General features: G+C 49.3%; 1 pseudogene across 1 annotated transcript in view; it reads right to left on the bottom strand.

Moving 5' to 3' along the window:
- Positions 1-1,426: 1,426 nt before the first annotated feature.
- LOC307064171 (uncharacterized protein C2orf78-like) overlaps positions 1,427-8,606 on the bottom strand; it is a 34,592-nt pseudogene continuing 27,412 nt past the window's right edge. Inside the window, exons 4-5 of the transcript in view lie at positions 4,615-5,358; positions 1,427-3,336 (exon numbers count right to left, since the gene is read on the bottom strand). The product of the transcript in view is annotated as an uncharacterized protein C2orf78-like (transcript). The remainder of the gene's footprint in view (positions 3,337-4,614; positions 5,359-8,606) is intronic.

The following is an 8,606-nucleotide window of genomic DNA, read 5'->3' as shown; positions in this document are numbered from 1 at the left end:
ACACTGAATTTGCGGTCTCAGAAGGTGAATTTTATGGCATGTGAATGACATCTCAAAAAAATAATTTTGAAAATGAAAATTGCCAGTTTTCCCATTTTCACTATCCGCTATCCACTGCCTCCATCTCTCCCTTCTCCCCACGTCATTCCTTTTGACGCCCACCACTGCCGCTATCTCCCAACCTCACTCCCTCGAGCTGCCCCACGAGGCCTCCCAGGGAGCCCCTGAACCGCTGGGCGCGTGCGTCCTGTGGCTGTTGGAGCGGCTACCCAGTGCGTGTGCCCCCACCGCTCTCACCCGTGAGAGTGGACGCTTCCATCGGATTTTTCTCATGCGTTTTAGTTGATGGTGATGTTTGCAGAAGGTGGCACACCCCCTGGTCAATGGAGGAAGCCCCTCAAGTTAATACTTAGGCCTGTCCAGAAATTTGATGTCGTCCAGCAGTAACCTCAGCATGCTGTGCTCTGAAAGCCAGGGTGGACGCCTGCAGGCACTTGCAAATACTGAGGACTTCAGAGGCATTTGGGCCTCAAATTGAGGCCTTGTACCTCCACATGCGATGTGACCTCAGCCCTTTGCTGCACGTCTCTAAGTGAAGTGGCACAGGAACACTGGCCTTGCCTGTCGTTGCCAGGATTAACTGAATAGTGCATTAGCTGCCCTGGTGCTTAGGTGTTGAGTACATGGTGATTTACATACCAGGCCCTATTCGTGGGCCTCCTGAGGCAGGAGTTCCCTTGCCTCTGCCCCTAGGATAACTCTGAGCCCTAGCCACCTCTCTGGTAGATTTCCCTATACCCCCACTATAATCACACCTGCATAAGGCAACTCAAACCTTTCAGAGATGTGTCCTGAACCTCTTGTTTTCTTAAATACCTGTGTGGTGGTTGTGAGACTTAAGGCCAACCTCCCCAAGAGACTTTTTCTATTTCTCCTAGTAAATCTAGACTCACATTCTGTCATCTTCAACTCTACTCACATTTTGTTCTTTCAACCCTGACCTCTGACCCTGTTTTTTACTTCTGCCATTTCATCCTCACCCCTGCTTCCTTTCATAAATCCATAAATCTCTTCTGGCCTTCCTGGCCCTGGGCCACGTTCCTTTCTTTTCCTCAGTTTTTACCCCTTTCCTCCCCTTTCCTTCAGTCTCCCATACAACTTTCAGTCCTTCCTTTCTCATGCAGACTTTGATTCCAACCCCATCAAAAACAAAACAAAACAAAAAAACTTAAAGCACGCCACAGTTAGCAGCATCTCAAAATTCAAAAGGTTTATTACTCATCTATTAATTCGATGACATTCATTTATTCAGTTTTATTGTTTTAATAAATATAGAGAAATAAATAGAGAAATATATAAATAGAGAATAAATAGAGAAATTTATACCTGGTACCCAAGGTGGCACCAACAATCCTAGCAGCTCTTACTATAAATGTCCGTAGTAGCCAGCAATTTCCATTTCCTTTTCCCTCTCAATGAAAACTTGAAGTTTCCCCAAAGAGGTCTATTTGGCGGCATTCTCACCTTCTTCTTGAGCCTGCCTCTTCATGCCCTCCCGCTATGGTCTCTGCTCTTGTTTGATGGGCTTTGACATGACTGGCTCAGAAACGTTGGGTTCCCTCCATGGTCTTCATAGCTTGCTGAAGTCTTGGAGTAGAAATGGGGTTTGGAGCTTGGGTGGGGACTGGCACTTAGTCACAGCAGGGGGAACAGGCTCCCGCTGGAGAGAAGCGAAAGATGAAGTTTTGTAGGGTGCAGGCCTAGGAGCAGCAGACTGAGGGACACTAGGATGGATATGGGCGGTCCAACCCAGTTGGGTTGGGTTGGTCACAGTTGGCTGAGCTGGTTTGGCAGGACCTGGCAAAGAGGCAGGAGCTGGCTGGGATGAACTGGCTGCAGCAGGTTGAGCTGAGTTAGAAGAAGCAGGCTGGGCACGGTCCGCCACAGCAGGCCGATGTGAGGCCAGAGACTGTGGCCTCCGAGGAGCAGGTCGAGCTTGAGGCTTGTCCCAGGCAGAAAAAGGCAGAGGTGTCAAGTTGACCTTCCCAGGAGGAGGCAGCTCATACTGGGATGGAGATGGACACTGTTTTTCAGCACTGCTGTCTGGTTTCTGGGCTTCGACTTGAGTTTTCTCAGGACTCTTACCCTCACGTGGGGTACGCCGCCATGGCTGGATAGCTGGGGGTGGCTGGGGGTCTTTAGGGTTGCTTGAATTTCCCAAGACCCGACAGGAAGAGAGCCCAGTTCTCTTATCATTCTTCTTCCCCAGTGCATGAAAAACCTTCACAGACTCCAGCATGCGCATGCCTAGGGAGGTTCGAGGCTTTTTAATGCTCTCGTGGATAAGCTCAGTTTGGTGTTCCTTTCGCTTCGTCTTGGGAATTGTTGGCTTCTCTTCTGCCTTGACTTTGTTCCCTGACTGCTTCTTCTCTTCAGCCTTCTTTCTTCCTCTGGTCCTTGTGGTCTTTTCCTGCCCATGGCTCTTAGTTTTGCTGATCTTTCTGGATGCAGCTTTCTGAGGATTGCCTTTAGGATGCTTGGCCGTGTTCACAGGAGCCCTGTCACTGACTGCAGCATTGCATAGAACCACTTGTCCCCCTAACAGGCACTGTGGATTCTTTGGCTGGATTTTGGCCTCGGGAGCACCACTGATAGGCTCAGAGGCTTTATGTTTGTTCTTCCTGCGTTGATCAGAGGGATCCTTTATGACACTTGGCTTTTCCTGCACCTGATTCACTTTAATGGCTCTGGTGTCTTTGGCTTTGATCATGTTGGGACATTTGGATTGATCAAGATCTTTCAATGAATTAAGGAGCTGGGGAAGGTGAATATGCTCTGCCAGTGTAGTAATGTCTGCAAAACCACTGCTAGATTCCATCCCATTTTCAAGTGTCCCTAGGTCCTCAAGACTCAGGCTGTTCTTTCCCAGATGAGCATTTTCAGAACCAGGCTGCTCCTCTTGGCTGACGGGGTCAGTGCAGCCCGGGAGCTGTTGAATATCAGGGATTTCTGAAGGGAATAGTGGAGGCTCTTGGTTTTCTCTTGGGTTCTGGTAGGCATCCAGAGGACTTGAAAGCTTGGTTTTAATATCCTCCAAGTTCTTACTCTCTATTTGTCCCTGCCTTGGAGCTGGAGGCAGGGCCAGGAGACTACTGGCACTCTGGACTGGAGCTGTCCCTGAAATGTCCCCAAGTTCAGGTGGTGGATTACTCTCAAGTATCTGAATACTTCTGCTCCTGCTGGACTTGGGGAGTTCTTGAGTTTGTGTCACACAAAATGTCTGGATTGGAGGTCGCCATCCCAGGGAAGTTTTCATCACCAGGGAAGTCTCCATCCCTACAAAGGAGTCAAGGTAGAAGTCAGTCCCTCGTAAGTGAGATGCTCCCCCTAAACACCAACACAGCAATCATGTACCTTTCAAGGTACATGATTGCTGTGTTGGTGTTTAGGGGCAAGATGGGCAAGGCATTTCTACTAACTCTTCTTAAGGATCATGGACAGTGTCCTATGCTACGAGATAAGTGGTGACTGTTGTAATTCTTACTGGTGATCATTTCCTGTCACTGATTCTTGGTTTTCTTTGTATTTCATAGGATTGTTATAAGTCAATTAAAAAATGAGTCTTATTTTTCAAAAATGAAATGTTTTACAAAGCCTAGCATTCTCATATAGAGTCCGTTCAATTCTCCCCACTTTCCTGAGAGGCTAAGATCACTTCACACCATGAACTAGGAGAGGGAGTAGAGCCTTTCCTGATGAAATAGATAAACAAAGACAGAGTCTTAGCCTGCTTGCTCTGGACAGGATCTCGGACCCTAAGGTCTTAAATCCTGGTATATATTAAGGAAGTGAGGACAGTTAAACTGGCACTATCATAACAGGAGTTCTGAAACACCTTCCAAAGAGACTCTAGCAGTAGATTAGGGAAGGGCGAGATACAGTGTGGTAGTACAGGGGGAATGATCGGCTACAGCAGTGAAAAATGTGGTACCTATTGGTATGCTCTCAGGGTTCTTGTACATGTAGCATAGATGACTTTTACAGTGCCCCTCCCACCTTCCCACCTGCATTAGGTGTTCTTTTTTAAAAATTTATACTCATTTATTTATTTTATGAACTTATTTATTCTATGTATGTATTTTTTTGGCTGCAATGGGTCTTCATTGCTGTGCACGAGCTTTGTCTAGTTGCGGCTTGTGGGGGGTACTTTTGGTTGCAGTGTGCAGGCTTCTCATTGTGGCGGCTTCTCTTGATGTGCAGCATGGGGTGTAGGCGCGTGGGCTTCAGTAGTTGTGGCTCACGGACTCTAGAATGCAGGCTCAGTAGTTGTGGGACATGGGCTTAGTTGCTCCACGGCATGTGGTATCTTCCCAGCCCGGGGCTCGAACCCGTGTCCCCTGCATTGGCAGGCGGATTCTTAACCATGGAACCACCAGGGAAGACCTAGGTGTTCTTATGTAGAATCTAAAAACAGAGAGCCCTGAGCGAAGGTAGTGGTTATTAAGGGCTCAGGATCTAAATTCTACCTGTCTATACACCACTTCCCAGCTCTTAATTTGACCCCATTTTTGAATGCTGACCTCATTGTTCAACGTGCTTGCTGTTTGTACTCACCTTGAAAACTTGTTTCTGGGATGCGGTGAGCAGACACAGGGTAGTAGATTCCAGAGGTGGAAGCTGGTGGTAAGATATTTGTGGGCTGAATCTCCTTTAGTACCATTACCATTTCTGGTTGCACAGAGGCCCTACTTCCTGTGTATGACACAGAGCCATACGACTGCAGGCAGGAGCCAAGTTCTCCATACAGTAAAGACCCCAGTGTGCCGTGGTTATAGTAAGATACCTGGCTTCCTTCCTGGTAGGGAAGTGACAGGTTATGTCCCTGATTTGGAATCTGAGATGGTGTTCCCTGAGCAAGGCTGGCGGAAAGTGATGGATATAGAGGGGCCATCTTATTGGTGTCTGCAGTTTTATCATACTGGGCTGCCATAAGCATGGAGGAAGCAGCTGTGTGCTGGTCAGTGAGTGCCAGAGTAAAGTCTCCGAGTGAAGAATTCTTTTCAGTGCTTCCTGTGATGCCCCACTCAGAAACACCTGGATAGGAAGCAGCTGAAGTGGAGATCTGGCTCTGGTCAGTAACTCCAGATAACAGAGTTGTGCTAGAATGTTGGTGAAGGTAGGCACTACCCATGTGTGTCTGGAAAGAGGTGGCCGTAGCTGATGCCGAACTGACGGCAGGAGCAGAGACTCTGGAGAAGTTGCAGACACTTGCTGTTAGGGAAGCTGCATTGCTCACCACAGGAAGAGAGTGCTGCAGAGAATTCAGAGTTCCAAGTACAGATGGATTTTGGCAATTTTCTGTAAGAACAAGAGGGTGATGAAAAAATCAGGGAGATTGATAAATTCTCACTATGTTTGAGGAAGGTTCTTGCTATCAGGACACCTCTACTGTCAATACTTACTGAGAATCCAAAAATCAGACAGTTATGATGGTTGTAAGGACTGAGCAGTTTTACACTCTTCTGTATTAACTGCCTGTGCTCCCATCTTGGGCACAGATGGGCAGAAGACCCAAGTGGTATGGTTCAGACATTGTTCTCTAGGATGGAAGCAACCTTCTCCCTGCCCTATCTTTCCCTTCAGCCTGCACTAGTATTGACTTCTATGCTGTTTCCTAGACTGGAAGCATTTTAGAACTAGGAGGGCCTTAGAGAACTTCTATTTTCACAGTCTCATTTCATGAGGAAGGAAACTGAGGCTCAGAGAGGTCAGGTTGACTTGTTCAAGTTCTCTCATTATGGTAGTATCCTTACCAGGTTTCAGAACCTAAGTATCCTGACTTCCTTGCCAGGACGCTGCTCTGAGCATGACACTGCCAGAAAGCAGGAGAAATAGAACTTATAATATAGGCATTTTCTTTGTCCGTTAGAAAACAGTACGGCTATTAATTACCATTGTGATCTTCAGTGTCTCACTTTGCTTGTGCAGTTCCCACGCTCTTACCTAGAGTTCACATATAGCTCAGTCCAAGTGGTAAATTTAAAGAGTCATTTTTACCCTCTTCAAGCCTGGTTTCTCATCCTACCTCAAAATGATTACCTGAAAGTGAATTTCTGAAGTGCTTTTGGAAAGAAAAAAGCTATCTGATTCCTTCAGGTTGCTCATCTGTAAAGTGGTTATAGCACCACCACCAATAAAAATGGGGACTTCCTCCTGCTTGGCCATCCCTTTCCCGCTCTCTCCCAGGGCCCTCAACACCGTCTGCTCTGTGCTCTGTTCGGGACACAGCTGGGTGTCGTGGGCGGCACTGGCTGCCCCCGTGCCACACTGACAGTGACTGTGTCCACTGCGGACACTGAGCTGCGGGACATCATGGAAGTGAGAGCACCCATCACCGCCTTCTTCCCAAGGCCTCACCTGCAGGTGGAGATACGGACCCCCAGAAAGGAGCGCAGGGCCTGCGGGACGGTAGAATGGGGTCTCAGAGACTCTGTGGCAAAGCGCAGATGCAGAGTCACTGGACACTTGTGGGCTGGCCTGCGAGTGGATAGCCGGCCATAGACAGCTGGGTGACCCGGGCCGGCCACGGGAAGTCGGTGGGCGCGGTGAGCCGGCTGGGGGCAGCCGAGCCCTCCTGGCAGGTGCTGGTCCCCCAGTGCCCGGGGCGGGGGTGAGGGGCAGGGCCTACCTAAGTAACTGCCCGTAGAGAACTTGGGTGAGATCGGTCCTTGCATAGAGAGCTGGGCTCCGAGCACTCTCCTTCAGCTGCCAACTCGGCCAAAAGCGAAGTGCGCAGTGTTTGGGCCTTTGCTGGTATTTATAGCTCTGCAACCTGTGAGCGAACAATGGGCTTGCGTTTGCGGGATGCAATAGTTTAGGGAGGGGTGGCACATGCGCAGAGTACACGTCAGGCCCTGGGGCACACAGGTGAGGATGCACGCCTGGACCGTCTTGCGCTTCTGAATCTCCCGGGGTCTGACGGTTGGAGGTGTTTGCCTTGAGAGTGATGAGCTTCTTGGCAGGACAGCTGGCATTTCTGGGGGTCCTTATCTCCATCTGCAGGTGAGGCCATCAGAAGAAGGTGGTGATGGGTGCTCTCACCTCCATGATGTCCCGCAGCTGAGTGTCCGCAGTGGTCACAGTCACTGTCAGTGTGGCGTGGGGGCAGCCAGTGCCGCCCACGACACCCAGCTGTGTCCCAAACTGCAGCACAGAGCAGTCGGTGTTGAGGGCCCTGGGAGAGAGCGGGAAAGGGATGGCCAGCAGGAGGAAGTCCCCACAGTCATAGGGGGAACGACAACCAGAGAAGTGGCCCTGATGGCACCGGGGACGCACGACCTGCATTTAGGCTTCTGCGGGTCTCTTTCTTCGTGCCCAGCCCTGGACCTCTGCAGAGAAACCTCCACGCCAATAGGGCAGAAGACAGCTGCAACAGGACACTCCACAAGACTTGTATGATCTCTTGCCCCAAACGAAACGCCATCAGGAGCTCATATAGCTCCACCCAAGGTTTCCCGCCCGTGAAGAGAATGAGGTGTCCCACCATACTGCAAGGGCTGCCCCAGAAGTCCTCAAAGAAAGGGAGCGAGGAGGGTCCTCCGTCACCCTCTGCAACTCCGGTGGTTTCCCAGAGAAAAAGCCAGCCTGACAAAGATGCAGAGGCAATAAGAGGGCAGAAACGGCCCTGGAGGGACTGCTCTCCCACACCTGACAGTCCCAGGCCCCGAAAACGCAGGTTTCCTCTGCTGCCGCGCAGGCAAGGGGAGCCTCTGAGGCTGCCCTCACCCCCTCAGCTGGGTTTCCGGGTCACCGACGAAGACCTAGACTCAGAGAAGGAAGCAGTGCTCCGTTGCATCAACAGTGCGCTGCGGGGTGAGACCTAGGCCATCGGGGGCCTGGGCACCACGCAGCCTTCCTGTCCCTTCCCGCTGCCTGCTGCAGGGGCAGCTTCTCCGTAGAAAATGTTTCTTAGTTTTTTCTATTTTAATACGATCATGGTACATTAAAATGTGTTAGTGCTTGCCTGTGAACACTAAGGTCACTTGATTTGTAATTTTCTATATTCTATATTTTTGTGACTAAAGGCATTACTTGGGGGAATTAAAAGAATATCTTGAAGCGATTTGGGCTTTTGATCTGCCACTAGTTCCTATTTTACCTTAATTCAGAGGTCGGATTCTTTGACCCAAGGAAACAGAATAGTATAAAAAGAAAGACTGTGAGTGTCAGATGGTGGCAGTGATTAAGTATAGCAAGAGATGCCTTTGCAAAAGTTACTGTGGGTCCCAGAAGACTCTCACTTAGCTGTGTGATCCTGGGCAAGTCACTTCACCTAAATCTCTGAATTATAGGGCTGTGGTGATGACTTAAAAGTGACTGGGCACGGTGGACACTGGGAAATCCTGGGTTCTCAATAAAGCCACTGCCCTGCTCCTTGGTCCTTTGGAATTACTATATTAGTAAAATTGATACTTGACAGTAATTTTAGCTTAAAGTTTATTTTGTCTATTTCATCTCAGCCTTTTGGCTAAGCCTTTTGCTTTACAGTGGTGTGTTAGTTTCTGCTGTATAACAAAGTGAATCAGCTATACATATACATACGTCCC

The sequence above is a fragment of the Hyperoodon ampullatus genome (genome assembly GCF_949752795.1).
Source record: "Hyperoodon ampullatus genome assembly, chromosome: 15".
Classification (NCBI taxonomy): Eukaryota; Metazoa; Chordata; class Mammalia; order Artiodactyla; family Ziphiidae; genus Hyperoodon; species Hyperoodon ampullatus.
Note: the sequence above shows the minus strand (reverse complement) of the source record. Positions and strands in the feature narration are given on the sequence as shown.